Source organism: Triticum urartu, chromosome 4A (assembly GCF_056163025.1).
Source record: "Triticum urartu cultivar PI428250 chromosome 4A, HENAU_Tu73, whole genome shotgun sequence".
NCBI classification, from domain to species: domain Eukaryota; kingdom Viridiplantae; phylum Streptophyta; class Magnoliopsida; order Poales; family Poaceae; genus Triticum; species Triticum urartu.
The window spans coordinates 599,825,509-599,840,323 of record NC_141876.1 but is presented as its reverse complement, the minus strand read 5'-3'; positions in this window follow the sequence as shown (position 1 = coordinate 599,840,323).

The following is a 14,815-nucleotide window of genomic DNA, read 5'->3' as shown; positions in this document are numbered from 1 at the left end:
TATACTCCACCAAAGCAATAATTGACAACACGCCAACTAGGTGGCCCCGAAAGAATGGACAACAACAGAGCAACTTTGGCTTTCGGCAACAACTTTTTTTTTTCTTTTGCGAAAGGGCTTTCGGCGAAAGGAATGGCTTTCGGCGACAACTTGGAGATAATTAATTACAGAATTGTTATAGTTCAAGTGGCTAAAAAAGAACTATATTTTCCAGTTGATGAGTAATATATAATAGCCATCCAGCAAGTGAGAGGAGGTCGTTGGCGGAGGCACAGTGGAGGAAAATACAAGTGCAAGACGATCATATAAGCCGCTGTCGATTGAAATTTTAGAATTCAAAATCTACAGGGATGCACTTCTCCTCTAGATTCAAAGTTTGAGAGAACAGGGAACCTAGTCCAGCCCTATCTACCGTCCGATCTGGCATGGCGATATGTGCCAGGCGGAGTCATTAAGGATACTTCTGTTAATCACGTACAGGAATCTTAATAGTGTAAGGAGAGCTGCATCAACTCTGCCCACATGCATGGCTGCTTTGTGCCACAGCACAGTGTCACGACAAATGAAAACTTGAATGGGCTTGTAACATGGGGCTCGTTAGTCCAGTTCTATTGAAAAATTGTTCCGGACGGTAGCCTCTCTCATATTTAACAGGTTATAACCGCTCTGCAAAGACAGCCTGTTTGGTGTTAGGTTTAATCTTGATCTCATGTATTTGCATGTATGAGTTTTGCATGTAATAGTCTAGGGTGTAAAGTGTCCGGCGTAGCTTCAGTGTTGTGCGTGCAAAGGAGGCGAGATGCCGGGCTGCTATGCAATCAGGGACGAAGCTAGAAAAAATGGGCACTGGTGTCAAGCTTTGTTCACTCTAGCGTAAACTATAGCAGTGCAACATACATAATATTGGAGTGTGCCATATAGAGAGAGAAAATATACAATGATTTAATAATAATATTATTACATTAAAAAAGTCATACCGAGTACAGGCTGAGCAAAGTCATAAAGCCAAAGGTTAACTTAAAGCACTTCATGTTGTTACTTTCTGAAAAGGATGAACAAAAGAAAATATCACAACAATGTTACGAAAAAATAATACAAAAAATAAATATCATTAAGCAAAAATATAAAGTGACTTGAGGCTCACATTTTATAACCTCCTTTCTCAATCTTCCATCTTATTAAATAGATCAATCACATCATCGTTTGTAATAGTAGAAAATATATCTTTTCCCGCATAGCAAATCAATCACTCATTTAGGAACTCGACACCCATTTTGTTGCGCAAAACACTCTTGACAATATTCATTGCTGAAAAGCATCTCTCCACTGACGTTGTGGCAACCGTCAAAATTTGCACGAACTTTAGAAGTTGATACACCAAACGAAAAACAAGATGCTTCCTAGTGCCCATCAACACTTTAGCAAGATCATCCATGACATCCAAATTGGCAAATCTTTGGTACGCTCGGACATTGTCAATGTAATTCCAATGTTCCTGGACAAGATAAATCAATTGTGTTGAACTGAAATCATCAGGATAGAACTCGGCTAACTTTAATAAACTCTTCAAGTTAAAAACAGTAGATGAGTTTTTTGGGTTGAAAGAAACCATGTGAATAAGCAATGAATACTTTACTTCATGAATGGGCTTGTAACATGGGGCTCGTTAGTCCGGACGGCAGCCTCTCTCATATTTAACAGGTTATAACTGGTCTGCAAAGACAGCCTGTTTGGCACGTTTCCCCGTGAAGTAAGGTTTGAAATACTGACAAAATCCAAGACATGTTGAATGTGGCCCTGGAGCGGGGGTGCCACTGTAAACACTAAATGACACACTACCGATTCTACCCATGTACAGCTTGAGGAAAAGAAAAATATTTCGCTTCACAAGACATTTTAGCAGAGGGCAGCTTGGCCGCCTTGTCAACCCAAGTGAGAGTTTATGATGTGACCATCTTATTGATCCACTTAACTCATTTCTATGATTGCAACATCAAGTGCTTATTTCACTCACCACAATAAACATCACACCACAAGCTTCAGAAATTTAGTGCTATGGTCCAGCTACTAATCTGAGCCTCCGGCCCAAAGTGTTGGCCTTGAATCTCCTGCAACCTGCATATTGTCGTGGTTATAACTCTGACAGTGATGTAGGAGGGTGTGTATGGAGAGGCTAGATCTCAGCTATGGAGAAGTTGTAAGCACACAGAGTGTACGAGTTCAGGCCCTTCGCGGAGGAAGTAACAGCCCTACGTCTCGGTGCCCGGAGGCGGTCGATTGGATTATATGCGTGTGAATAACAGGGGTGCGAACCCTTCATACTGAGGAGGGGGGTGGCTTATATAGAGTTCGCCGGCCCTTTCCTGCCCTTAGTAATGCAGGGTTTAAGGTACATTTAAGGTTGGGCGTTACTGGTAACGCCCCTAATAAAGTGCCATAATGACCATAAAGACTACATAAAGACCGACCGTTTGCCTGCGGAGTGACTTTAGATCTCCTGGCAGTCGAGTGGTTGGCTTCATGGTCGAGTGATAGCTTCTTGGTCGAGTGTCTTGAACCCGTCGAGTGGGATGCCTTCAAGTCGATTGAAAGGTGACTTCTTCTAGGGATGTCCTTGGGTAGGGCTCTTTGGACAGGTCCGTGCCCCTACCCTAGGTACATAGCTCCATCATTAGCCCCCGAATGGATCTAGGTTAGAGTGGGGAAAGACTTGGAGATCTTTCCGACTGGTTCTTTGGGGCTACATGAGTGCCTCGTTTTGGGTCAATCGTCATGGATGACGTCATCAACCTCTTTCAGTCGCCTTGATCCATTCCAGGCCTTTCATCGAATGAATTACCTTGCTTGTGAAGCTCCGAATGATGGTGTGAAAGGGATCTTCTGTCTGACGAATCGTTCTGCAACCCGCGGATGTCGCGGGGTTCAGATTTCGGGAAGCGCGCGGGACGAGAGCGGCCGCAGTAATCGAAAGCGATAAAGCGGAAGCTCCTCGATTTCTGCGCCACCTTTTTCGCCACGTACTGCGCGCGCGTTTGCTGCGGGATTTGACTGGATAGCCTGGGCCTACCAGTCAGCCACTCGGAAGCGGCCTCTTATAAGCCGCCGGCTCGGGGTTTCCAAACAGTGTGTTCTCTTCTTCCTCTCTCCTTCGCAAGTTCCTCCGCCACCTCCGCTCTCACCCTAGCGTCGCAGGCCCGTTCGAGATTTGCCGGCGACGATGGCGAAGGACAAGACGTCCGCTCTGGAGCGCGCGAAGAAGGCGGCGGCGCAGGGGAAAGGGAAGAGGTCTGCTCGGGGCGGATCTTCCTCAAGGTTTGCTCTGCCCAGAGGCTGGATCCAGGGCGACTGGATGCCGTCGGTGATCCGGCAAGAAGATCTTGACGACATGGTCGAGGGGGGAGCATTCCCCACGAAGCTGCGCGTCTCCTGGGGAGAGAGATCGAACCCCAACCTCGTGACGGTGAGTGTGTGCTCCTAGCCACCCATATCGACCGCGGGTTTTCTCTGCCTCCCCATCCTTTTTTCCGGAGCTTTCTGAACTTCTTCGGAGCGCAGCTCCACCACTTCACTCCCAACTCCATCGTATATCTTGCTGCTTTCATTTCCTTGTGTGAGGGTTTCTTGGGTCGCCGCCCCCATTGGGGACTCTTTAAGCACATCTTTACCTGCCGTTCCCAATCGGTCAAGAAGGCCAAGTCGAGTGACGAAAGGACGCAGGTGATCCAGCTGTGCGGGGGCCTGGCGATCCAGACGAGGGGAAAAAGTTGTTTTCCATCTATCACTTTCCCAGAGTCGGTCCGTGGTTGGCAGGCGACCTGGTTTTACTGTCAAGACCAGGCGACCCCAGGACAGTCGACTGGTCTTCCCCCTTTCTCTCTCGACCGAGCTGAAAAACCTGCTTCTCTGAAAGTGACGCCGGAAGAAAAGGCCCAAGTCAAGGTGCTGGCTGGTCGAGTGGTTCAGCTTGTCCGCGATGGCGTGACTGGTATGGACTTGCTGGAGGTCTTCCTTCGGAGGCGCATCCAACCGCTCCAGGCTCGTGACCACCCGATGTGGCTGTACTCGGGTCTCGACGACACCACTCGGATCCACCCGGAGGAGGTCACCGATGAGATGCTGGAGGGGTGGCTGTCGAGCATCACAGGAAACAAAGACAACCCCCGAGGGGCCAGGAGGGTAATTCCACTCGACAACTCGTATGACGTGGACCAGGTATGTCTTTATGCTTCCGACTGAGATCTTGTTTTCTTCATTGGTCTTCTTTGAGTTGGTCGATTGACTTTTGTCTTGTCTGTTGTTTTCCAGACGACTACTGAGATGTACTCGACGCCCAATGGGGCACAGGAGCCAACTGAGGAAGGGGAGGCGAGCGGAGGTGAGAGTGGAGACGATCAAGGCGAGTGGGAGTCCGACGGTGAAGGAGAGGGAGACGACGACGTCGACTCCAGCGAAGAGGAGGAGGAGGAGGTTGAACCCCCCCGCCCGGAGAGGCGATCCAAGCTCACACACGATCCAGCGTGGGAACGTGGTAAGGCGACTGCTCCTGTTGGGCAGTCGTCGAAACGCCCTCGGACCTCTTCTCCTACGCCGACTGGAAAGGCTCCCAAGCACCCACGCACGACGCCGTCCAAGCCGCCCAAGGCTCTGCCCAAGATGAAGATGGCTGTCCCCACCATTTCTGGGTAATAATAAAACTTATTTTCCTTTGTCGACCATGGATAGATCCTTGGTCGATTCATTGAGCTAACCGACTGACTTTCGAGATTTGCAGTGCTGCTACTTCTGAGCTCTCCGCCAAGGACGACGATCAAGAGATGGAGGATGCTGTTACCTCCAATCCTGGTACGATTACTGATGTTCTTCTTTGAGTCGACTGGACATTTATTGCAACTCTGGTCAATTCAATTTTTTCTTGTAGCTCCTCCTCATGTTATCAACCTCCCGGATGACGACGACAACGAACCGCTGAGAGTGAGAAGGAACAGGAGGGCGTCAGCTGACAAGACCCCCCAATCTGCTCCGGCGTCTGAGGCCGTAGCTCGGGATGGTGGTGACACCACTTGGGCTTCTGTGACTTTCGCTGTTCCTCTGACGAGCGTGCAGCCCTCGACGTCGACTGCGGATCCGCCTTCACTCTTCGCCACGTACCCCGTCCCTGAGGACCAAGCGGCTGCCGCAAAAGAGGCCATACGCCAGGCGGGGATCATGATGGAACAAGTGAAAGTGGCTCGGGAGGCCAACCAAGCGGCTTATGACGCGAGTTCGGCTCTTCAGAGTAACGTCCAGGTCAGTCGACTCATCACTTGGTCTGTTACGATATGCTGTTTGAAGAATCTCTTTTCCGAAGATCTTTGTATCTGTACACCCACTGGGTGTGTCTGCCAATTCTTGGACGAGTGGGGGCACGCTAAGTGCATCCACTGGGTGTAGTCCCCCAGACTACGGTGGGCTGCCGGCAGTCGACTGTAGTCTTTATATTGTGTTTCTGTAGTTGTATTTCTTCACTCGGTCTGGTCAGGCCATGTCGAATGGAACTGTATCCGGTCGACTGCGGGCAGTCGACTTTTTTTTTACAGTGGGGGCACGCTGAGTGCACCCACTGGGTGTAGTCCCCGAGACTACTGTCGAATGTTTTTGATTCGGCTGTAGTCTTAGAAACGTCATCATTGTCTCTTAGTTACTCGGAAGCAACTTATCTTGGACGTCTGTCGACTGATTGTTTTTTTACAGAAATCCTGCGAACTTGTAGCTCGCTATACTGAGTTGGAGAATCAGCAGATCCAGCTCAACCTTAACTTGAAGCTTGCTCAAGAGAATTTGAAAAAGGCGCAAGAAGAAGCAAAAGGTATGGCTGGTGAGGTTCTCCATTCTTGACGAGTGGCTTTTCTTTCTTGTCTATTCTTGATGTTGATTTCACTCGACGTACCGCAGATAAACTGGAGGAAGCTCTGAAGAAGAAGGATCAAGATCTTGCAGAAGCACAGAAGGAGGTCTTGGACAAAATGAGGCTTGCTGAAGAGAAAATGGCTTCGGTCGGAACTCTTGAGCAGGAGAACTCCAGACTGAAAGCTGCTCTCGAGGTAGCCAATCAAGAGGTCAGCCGACTGAAGAACGACAACGTGGCTCTGCACGACAAGGCGGGTGAGCTGGCGGGGAAGAGGAACGATCTGGAGGCTTATCTCGGTGGACTCGCCAAGAAGCTGTTCGTCATGCTCGAAGGTAATTACTCTGCCCCGACTGCCTTGCAGTTACCAAGCCTGTGTAGGGCCACTGTATTATTCTTGAATCGTGTTTGCAGAATTCTGTCAGAACTTCGAAGAGGAAACCAGTCGAGTGGAGCCAGGCTTGGACCCCGCCAATTATCTCGTGAAGGATGAGGCTGCTATGAACGTGCTCCGACTGGAGTCTCGTGTTACCAATGTTGTTGACTATCTTGCTCGACTGAAGGTTGCGATGTCGTGGATCGACACATCACTCTGGCCTGGGACGACGCTTCAGAACGACCTCGAGTCTCTGATGGTTCGACTGAATGAAGTCCCAGGTCGAGTGGCGGAATGGAAGAAATCTTCCGCTAGATGTGGTGCTGATGTCGCTCTGTCTCTGGTCCGCGTCCATTGCAAGGAGGCGCGAGAAGAAAAGCTGGCCGGCATCCAAGTTGCCAATACCAGGAAGCACAACTTTCAAGACTTCATGGAGACTTTCATCACTGCTACCACTCGTATTGCAGACGGGATCGACTTGGACGAGTTCGTCGCCCCTTCCAGTCCTCCTCCTAAGGAATGAAAAACTTTTATGCTTCTCTTTAAATTTGCCTCGGAATGCCGAGTGGATTTGTAACCGTTAAACTCTGCCGAGCCGAGGGCTCGAGTACTTTGATCTGAGGTCTGGGACCTTTAGGCTTTATTTGAACTTGATTTCTCGTTGAATATCTTCATGGTTTGATCCGTCGAGTGGAACTTGATCTTTACTCGGAATAACCTTGTATTTGTGGCGCAACCCCGAAGGAGAAGGTAGCAGTCGACTTGCGCCTCGTCGTCCTTGCGGATTGGGTTGTGTCCTATACTTAGGTGAGCACTGGGCTGCAGCTAAGCCCCCGAGTGGGAGGTTTGCTCTCACTCGATAGGATTTTTAAACACTTAGGCGAGCGCTGGGCTGCAGCTAAGCCTCCGAGTGGGAGGTTTGCTCTCCACTCGGTAGGATTTTTAAACACTTAGGCGAGCGCTGGGCTGCAGCTAAGCCCCCGAGTGGGAGGTTTGCCCTCCACTCGGTAGGATTTTTAAACACTTAGGCGAGCGCTGGGCTGCAGCTAAGCCCTCGAGTGGGAGGTTTGCTCTCCACTCGGTAGGATTTTTAAACACTTAGGCAAGCGCTGGGCTGCAGCTAAGCCCCCGAGTGGGAGTCTGACTCGCCACTCGGTAGGATTTTTAAACATTTAGGCGAGCGCTGGGCTGCAGCTAAGCCCCCCGAGTGGGAGTATGGCTCTCCACTCGGTAGATTTTTCAAACTTAGGTGAGTGCCTGACTGCAGCTAAGTCTCTAAGCGGGAGAACTTAGGCGAGTACTGGACTGCAGCTAAGCCCCCGAGTGGGAGTCTGGCTCTCCACTCGGTAGGATTTTTTCAAACTTAGGCGAGTGTCTGACTGCAGCTAAGTCTCTAAGTGGGAGAACTTAGGCGAGTACTGGACTGCGGCTAAGCCCCCGAGTGGGAGGATTGCTCTCCACTCGGTAGGATTTTTTCAAACTTAGGCGAGTGTCTGACTGCAGCTAAGTCTCTAAGTGGGAGAACTTAGGTGAGTATTGGACTGCAGCTAAGCCCCCGAGTGGGAGTCTGGCTCACCACTCGGTAGGATTTTTGAACACTTAGGCGAGCACTGGGCTGCAGCTAAGCCCCCGAGTGGGAGTCTGGCTCGCCACTCGGTAGGATTTTTCAGACTTAAGCGAAACGGATTCGCAGCTAAGTCACCTACTGGGGGATTTCGTATGCGAACAAAAGTGACAGCAATTATTGGAACACTCTTGTCTTTGATAAAAATGAACTGCAGAAATTTTTCTTATTACATCTCGTCTGAGGGAGAATTCAAGTGTAAAAGGGGCGGAGCAGTTCCGCATTCCAAGCTCGCGGCTCGTCGATCTGGCGATCAACATTGTAGAGGTGATATGCTCCATTGTGGAGGACTTTGGTGACAATGAAGGGGCCTTCCCAAGTAGGAGCAAGCTTGTGTGGTTTCTGTTGATCCACTCGGAGGACCAAATCTCCTTCCTGGAAGGCTCGACTCTTCATATTTTTGGCATGGAATCGACGCAAGTCTTGCTGACAAAAGGTCGATCTGATCATGGCCATTTCCCTCTCTTCTTCTAGGAGGTCGACTGTGTCTTGCCGGGCTTGTTCTGCCTCATCTTCGGTATAAAGTTCGACTCGGGGTGCGTTGTGAAGAAGATCACTCGGCAGAACTGCTTCGGCTCCATAAACCAGAAAGAACGGAGTTCTTCCAGTCGACCGATTTGGGGTGGTCCTTAATCCCCACAGAACTGACGGAAGCTCGTCGACCCATGCGCCTGCTGCATGCTTGAGATCACGCATTAGCCGGGGCTTTAGTCCTTTGAGAATCATACCATTTGCCCTTTCAGCTTGTCCATTCGACTGGGGATGGGCGACCGATGCGTAGTCGACTCGTGTGCCTTGAGAGGCGCAAAAAGCTCTAAACTTGTCCGAATCAAAGTTTGACCCATTGTCAATGATGATGCTATGCGGGACTTCATATCTGAATGTTAACCCCCTGACGAAACTGATAGCAGTGCAAGCATCAAGATTCTTGATGGGCTTAGCTTCAATCTATTTGGTAAACTTGTCGACTGCCACAAGCACATGAGTGAAACCGCTCCTGCCTGTTCTCAGTGGACCAACCATGTCCAGTCCCCAGACAGCAAAGGGCCAGACGAGTGGAATGGTCTTCAGGGCTGATGCAGGCTTGTGTGACATGTTGGAGTAGAACTGGCACCCTCCACACTTGTCGACTATCTCTTTTGCCATCTCATTTGCTCTTGGCCAGTAAAATCCCGCTCGGTATGCTTTAGCCACAATGGTCCGAGAGGACGCATGGTGACCACAGGTCCCCGAGTGGATATCATCAAGGATTATCTGACCCTCTTCTGGTGTTATGCACTTCTGACCGATTCCAGTCACGCTTTCTCTATACAACTGTCCCTTTATGACTGTGAAGGCCTTGGATCGGCGGACGATCTGTCGAGCCTCTTCCTCGTCCTCTGGGAGTTCTTTCCTTAGGATATACGCGATGTACGGTATCGTCCAGTCGGGAGTGATTGCCAAGACTTCCATGATTAGGTCGACCACGGCAGGAACTTCGACTTCAGTCGGATTTGTGGCACTTTTCGGCTGCGGGGCTTCTTCTGTAAAATGATCTTCTTGGACTGACGGCGAGTGGATGTGCTCCAGGAACACGTTGCTGGGAATGGCTTCTCTCTTGGAGCCTATCTTTGCCAAATCGTCAGCCGCTTGATTTTTCAGTCGGGGGATGTGATGAAGCTCTAACCCCTCGAATTTCTTTTCTAACTTTCTCACTGCATTGCAATAACCAGTCATTGCCGGACTTCTGACGTCCCACTCCTTCATCACTTGATTAACCACCAAATCTAAGTCGCCATAGACCATGAGGCGACGGACGCCGAGTGAAATGGCCATGCGCAACCCATACAAAAGTGCTTCATATTCTGCTTCATTATTGGAGGAATCGAAGTGAATCTGGAGAACGTATCTGAGCTTATCTCCTCGGGGGGAGACTAATACTACCCCAGCACTGGAACCATTCAGCATCTTAGATCCATCGAAGAACATGGTCCAGTGCTCCGAGTGAACTTGAGTCGGAAGTTGCTGTTCAATCCACTCGGCGACGAAATCTGCGATTGCTTGGGACTTGATAGCCTTCTTTGCTTCAAACTTGATATCTAAGGGAAGGAGTTCAATCGCCCACTTAGCCACTCGACCAGTTGCATCTCTGTTGTGCAGAATCTCTAACAGTGGGGCGTCGCTGACGACTGTAATGGAGTGGTCAGAGAAGTAATGTGCAACCTTCTTCGTGGTCATATAAATCTCATATACAAGCTTCTGGTAATGAGGGTATCTTTGTTTTGAAGGGGTCAAAACTTCAGACACATAATAAACTGGGCGCTGAACTCTGAAGGCCTTTCCTTCTTCTTCCCGCTCGACCATAAGTACTGTACTGACAACTTGTCCTGTGGCTGCAATGTAAAGCAGCAGAGGCTCCTTGCTGATTGGGGCAGCAAGCACCGGCTGGGTGGAGAGCAGAGCTTTGAGCTCTGCAAATGCTGCGTCAGCTTCTGGAGTCCACTCGAACTTGTCAGACTTCTTCATCAGTCGGAAAAGAGGCAACGCCTTTTCACCAAGACGAGAAATGAATCGACTTAGAGCGGCCAAGCAGCCTGTAAGCTTTTGGACATCGTGCACGCGCACGGGACGCTTCATCCGGAGTATGGTACCAATTTTTTCAGGATTGGCGTCGATCCCCCGTTCGGAAACGAGAAAACCGAGTAACTTTTCACCTGGAACTCCGAATGTGCACTTTGATGGATTGAGCTTGATATCATACCTCCTGAGGTTGGCAAAGGTTTCAGCAAGGTCAGTCCGCAGGTCGGAACCTTTCCGTGACTTGACCACAATATCATCCATGTATGCCTCCACACTCCGACTGATTTGAGTGAGTAAACACTTCTGAATCATCCTCATGAACGTGGCTCCGGCATTCTTGAGGCCGAACGGCATGGTGATGTAACAGAAGCATCCGAATGGAGTGATGAAAGCTGTTTTGACCTCGTCGGGTCCATACAGACGGATCTGATGGTACCCGGAATAGGCGTCTAGAAAAGACAATCTCTCGCACCCCGCGGCCGGGTCGACTATTTGGTCGATGCGAGGGAGAGGAAAATGATCTTTCGGGCAGGCTCGATTGATATGTTTAAAGTCGATGCACATGCGAAGTGACTTGTCCTTCTTGGGGACCATGACGACATTGGCGAGCCACTCAGAGTGGTAAATCTCTCGGATGAACTCCGCTGCTAAGAGCCGAGCCACCTCCTCGCCAATGGCTTGCTTCTTCTGGACGGCGGACCGTCGAAGATGTTCTTTCACAGGCTTGAATTTCGGGTCGACTCGTAGACGGTGCTCAGCCAGCTCTCTGGGAACTCCAGGCATGTCAGAGGGTTTCCATGCGAAGATGTCCCAGTTCTCACGGAGGAGCTGGACGAGCGCTTCTTCCTATTTGGAGTCGAGCGTCGTGGAGATGTGAGTCGGGGCAGCATCGGGGTCGGTCGGGTGAATGTGGGCTGGCTTTGTTTCACCGGACGACTGAAAAGCTGATTCTAAAGCAGGCTTCTTGGCTCGTAGCAACTCACTCGGATCTGCAGTCTTCTGATACTCTTGCAGCTCAACAACTGCCATCTGAGCATCTGCAATCTTTGAGCCTTTCTGAAAACACTCTTCTGCCTTCTTCCGATTTCATGTAACAGTGATCACACCTTTGGGACCAGGCATTTTCAATTTGAGATACACATAACATGGTCGAGCCATGAAGCGTGCATAAGCTGGCCTGCCCAAAATGGCATGATAAGCACTTTGGAAGTCCACAACCTCGAATGTCAACTTTTCCTTGCGGTAATTCTTTGAATCACCGAAAACCACATCAAGAGCAATCTGGCCGAGTGATTCGGCTTTCTTCCCAGGAATGACTCCGTGGAAGCTCATGTTACTGGTACTGAGCCTGGACATCGGAATGCCCATTCCTTTCAATGTTTCAGCATACAGTATGTTCAGGCCACTGCCACCATCCATCAGGACCTTGGTCAGTCGAGTGCCTTCGACAACTGGGTCGACCACCAAAGCTTGCCTCCCAGGGGTGGCAATGTGCGTAGGGTGATCAGACTGGTCGAATGTGATGGCAGTCTGAGACCACTTCAGATAACTAGGTGTTGCCGGAGCAACCATATTCACCTCACGTTAATGACCTTCAGTCGACTTTTGCTTTCGATATCAGCAAAAATCATCAGGGTGGAATTGACTTGGGGGTATCCATCGTCACTATCATCCTTGTCCTCAACCCTGTCCGGCTCTTTTTCCTTATCTTTGGACTGCTTGCCCTGAAACTGCTGGATCAGGAGCCGGCACTGTCGAGTGGTATGCTTTGGGTAAATAAAATTACCCTCTTCATTTTTCTTGGTGTGGATGTGACATGGCAGATCCAAAACATCATTTCCATCTTGATCCTTGACTTTCTTGGGCTTCCAGGGGCCCTTGGGTTTTCCCTTGAAATTTCCCTGGGTCACGGCCAGGGCCTCCCCAGGGGCGGCTGGCTCGGCTTTCCGCTTCTGTTTCCGACTGGAGTTTCCTCCGGTTTCTTGGGCAACTGCCTTGTGCTTGCCACTCCGGAGTCGATCTTCGTCTTCACCATTAGCGTATTTGGTGGCAATCTCCATCATCCGATTCAGAGACATCTCTCCAGTTCGACCGAACTTCAGATTCAATTCTCTCTATTTAACGCCTTCTTTAAAGGCACAAACTGCTTGATGATCTGGAACATTCTCAACTGTGTGATGCAATGTGATCCACCTCTGGATGTAATCCCTCAGCGTTTCATTCGGTTTCTGCACGCAAGACCGCAACTCTGTAAGGCCTGCAGGTCGCTTGCATGTTCCCTCAAAGGTTGTGACAAACACTCGGGAAAGGTCCTCCCAAGTGTAGATGCTGCTGGGTGCCAACTGATTTAGCCATGCTCTGGCTGAGCCCTCTAACATGAGAGGCAAATGCTTCATAGCCACCTCATCATTGCCCCCGCCAATCTGTACAGCCACTCGGTAATCTTCGAGCCAAGTGTCAGGCTTAGATTCACCGGTGAACTTGCTGACTCCAGTCGCCAACCTGAAGTTGGGAGGAATCACTGCGGCTCTGATGGCTCGACTGAAACACTCTGGCTCTGAAACATGTACTCTGCTGCTGCTGGCAGGCGCATCTCTGTTGTGGCCTTCCCGATGAGCTATGTTCCTGTCAACCAAACCTTGGACGAGGATAGATCTCGCATCAAAGCCTGGGTCCCTGGGGTCGACTGGAATCCTCTGCCCAACACTATGAGGGCGCCTGTCATCTCGATGTCGAGGCACATATGACCCACTCCTCGGGGGAGGGGTTGGCACTCGACGTCGATCATCACGATCGGATCGGTGATCATACTGCTCATTCATCCTGTACTGATCATGTCGATCACCACGTCCCTCACGCCTCGGGGGCGATCTCAGGCTGTGAGCCGACTGGACTGTATCTGTTGCAATGGATCGACTGTGGATCCTATTCCGCGACTGAGAAACGGCGGAATTCTGGTTTCCCGTCGCCCGGAGCAACGCTCTGATCTGCAACAAGCCCCTGCCAGCCTCCGACTGGGAGGGCTGAATCGATTCTGCTATACGGGCCGCGGCGGCCAAATTCTGAACCGGGGTTCGATATACCTGCGTCGGCGGGAAGAGCTGACGTCGATTGGACTCGGGAGCTCACTGACGCGCTTGCTCGTCGAGTGTTCGCTGGAGATTCTCCAGTCGAGTGCGCTCGGCCAAGTTAGCCAAGCGCGCGTCCTCCAAGGCCCGGGCCTCGGGGGTTTCTCCGACGATAGGAGTGCGGAGTGCGTCCATGTTCCGGCGACGAAGCTCCTCTCGCTGCAATGACGTGAGAGGTTCGGGGAGATACTCATGCCGCTGGGTCGCTGCTGTCGCACTCGGATGCGGTCTCCGCGGAGCCAGTCGACAGGTCGAACAGGCCGCAGAGGGATTCGTCGGGCTCGATTGCTGCGACTTGTGGGGCGGCCGACTGGCGAGTCACGGCGTGCCTCACCCACCTCTGAGGCCTCGACCGACCGGAGCGCTTGCGCCGGTGGGAGACAAGGCGGGGAGACGACACGGGGGCCGACTGATACTGGGTCGACGGCTGCCGCAGGAGGACGCCACGAATGCATGCGCGGAAGTGCGTCGCACCGCGGACGGGGAGCGCGTCGATGTCGAGTGGTGCCTTCTGAAGCCAGGCGGAGTCGTCGGCGATGAACGTGAGCGCGCCGAGACGGATCTCGCGGCCCTCCACCAAAACTCCGCAAGAAACCATGATCAAAGGGATCGGAAAAAATCGCAACTTCTCCAACTAGGCGCTAAGATTCCTGCCCCACGGTGGGCGCCAACTGTCGTGGTTATAACTCTGACAGTGATGTAGGGGGGTGTGTATGGAGAGGCTAGATCTCAGCTATGGAGAAGTTGTAAGCACACAGAGTGTACGAGTTCAGGCCCTTCGCGGAGGAAGTAACAGCCCTACGCCTTGGTGCCCGGAGGCGGTCGATTGGATTATATGCGTGTGAATAACAGGGGTGCGAACCCTTCATACTGAGGAGGGGGGTGGCTTAGATAGAGTTCGCCGGCCCTTTCCTGCCCTCAGTAATGCAGGGTTTAAGGTACATTTAAGGTTGGGCGTTACTGGTAACGCCCCTAATAAAGTGTCATAGTGACCATAAAGACTACATAAAGACCGACCGTTTGCCTGCGGAGTGACTTTAGATCTCCTGGCAGTCGAGTGGTTGGCTTCATGGTCGAGTGATAGCTTCTTGGTCGAGTGTCTTGAACCCGTCGAGTGGGATGCCTTCAAGTCGATTGAAAGGTGACTTCTTCTAGGGATGTCCTTGGATAGGGCTCTTTGGACAGGTCCGTGCCCCTACCCTAGGTACATAGCTCCATCACATACCACCGCATGTCCACATGGA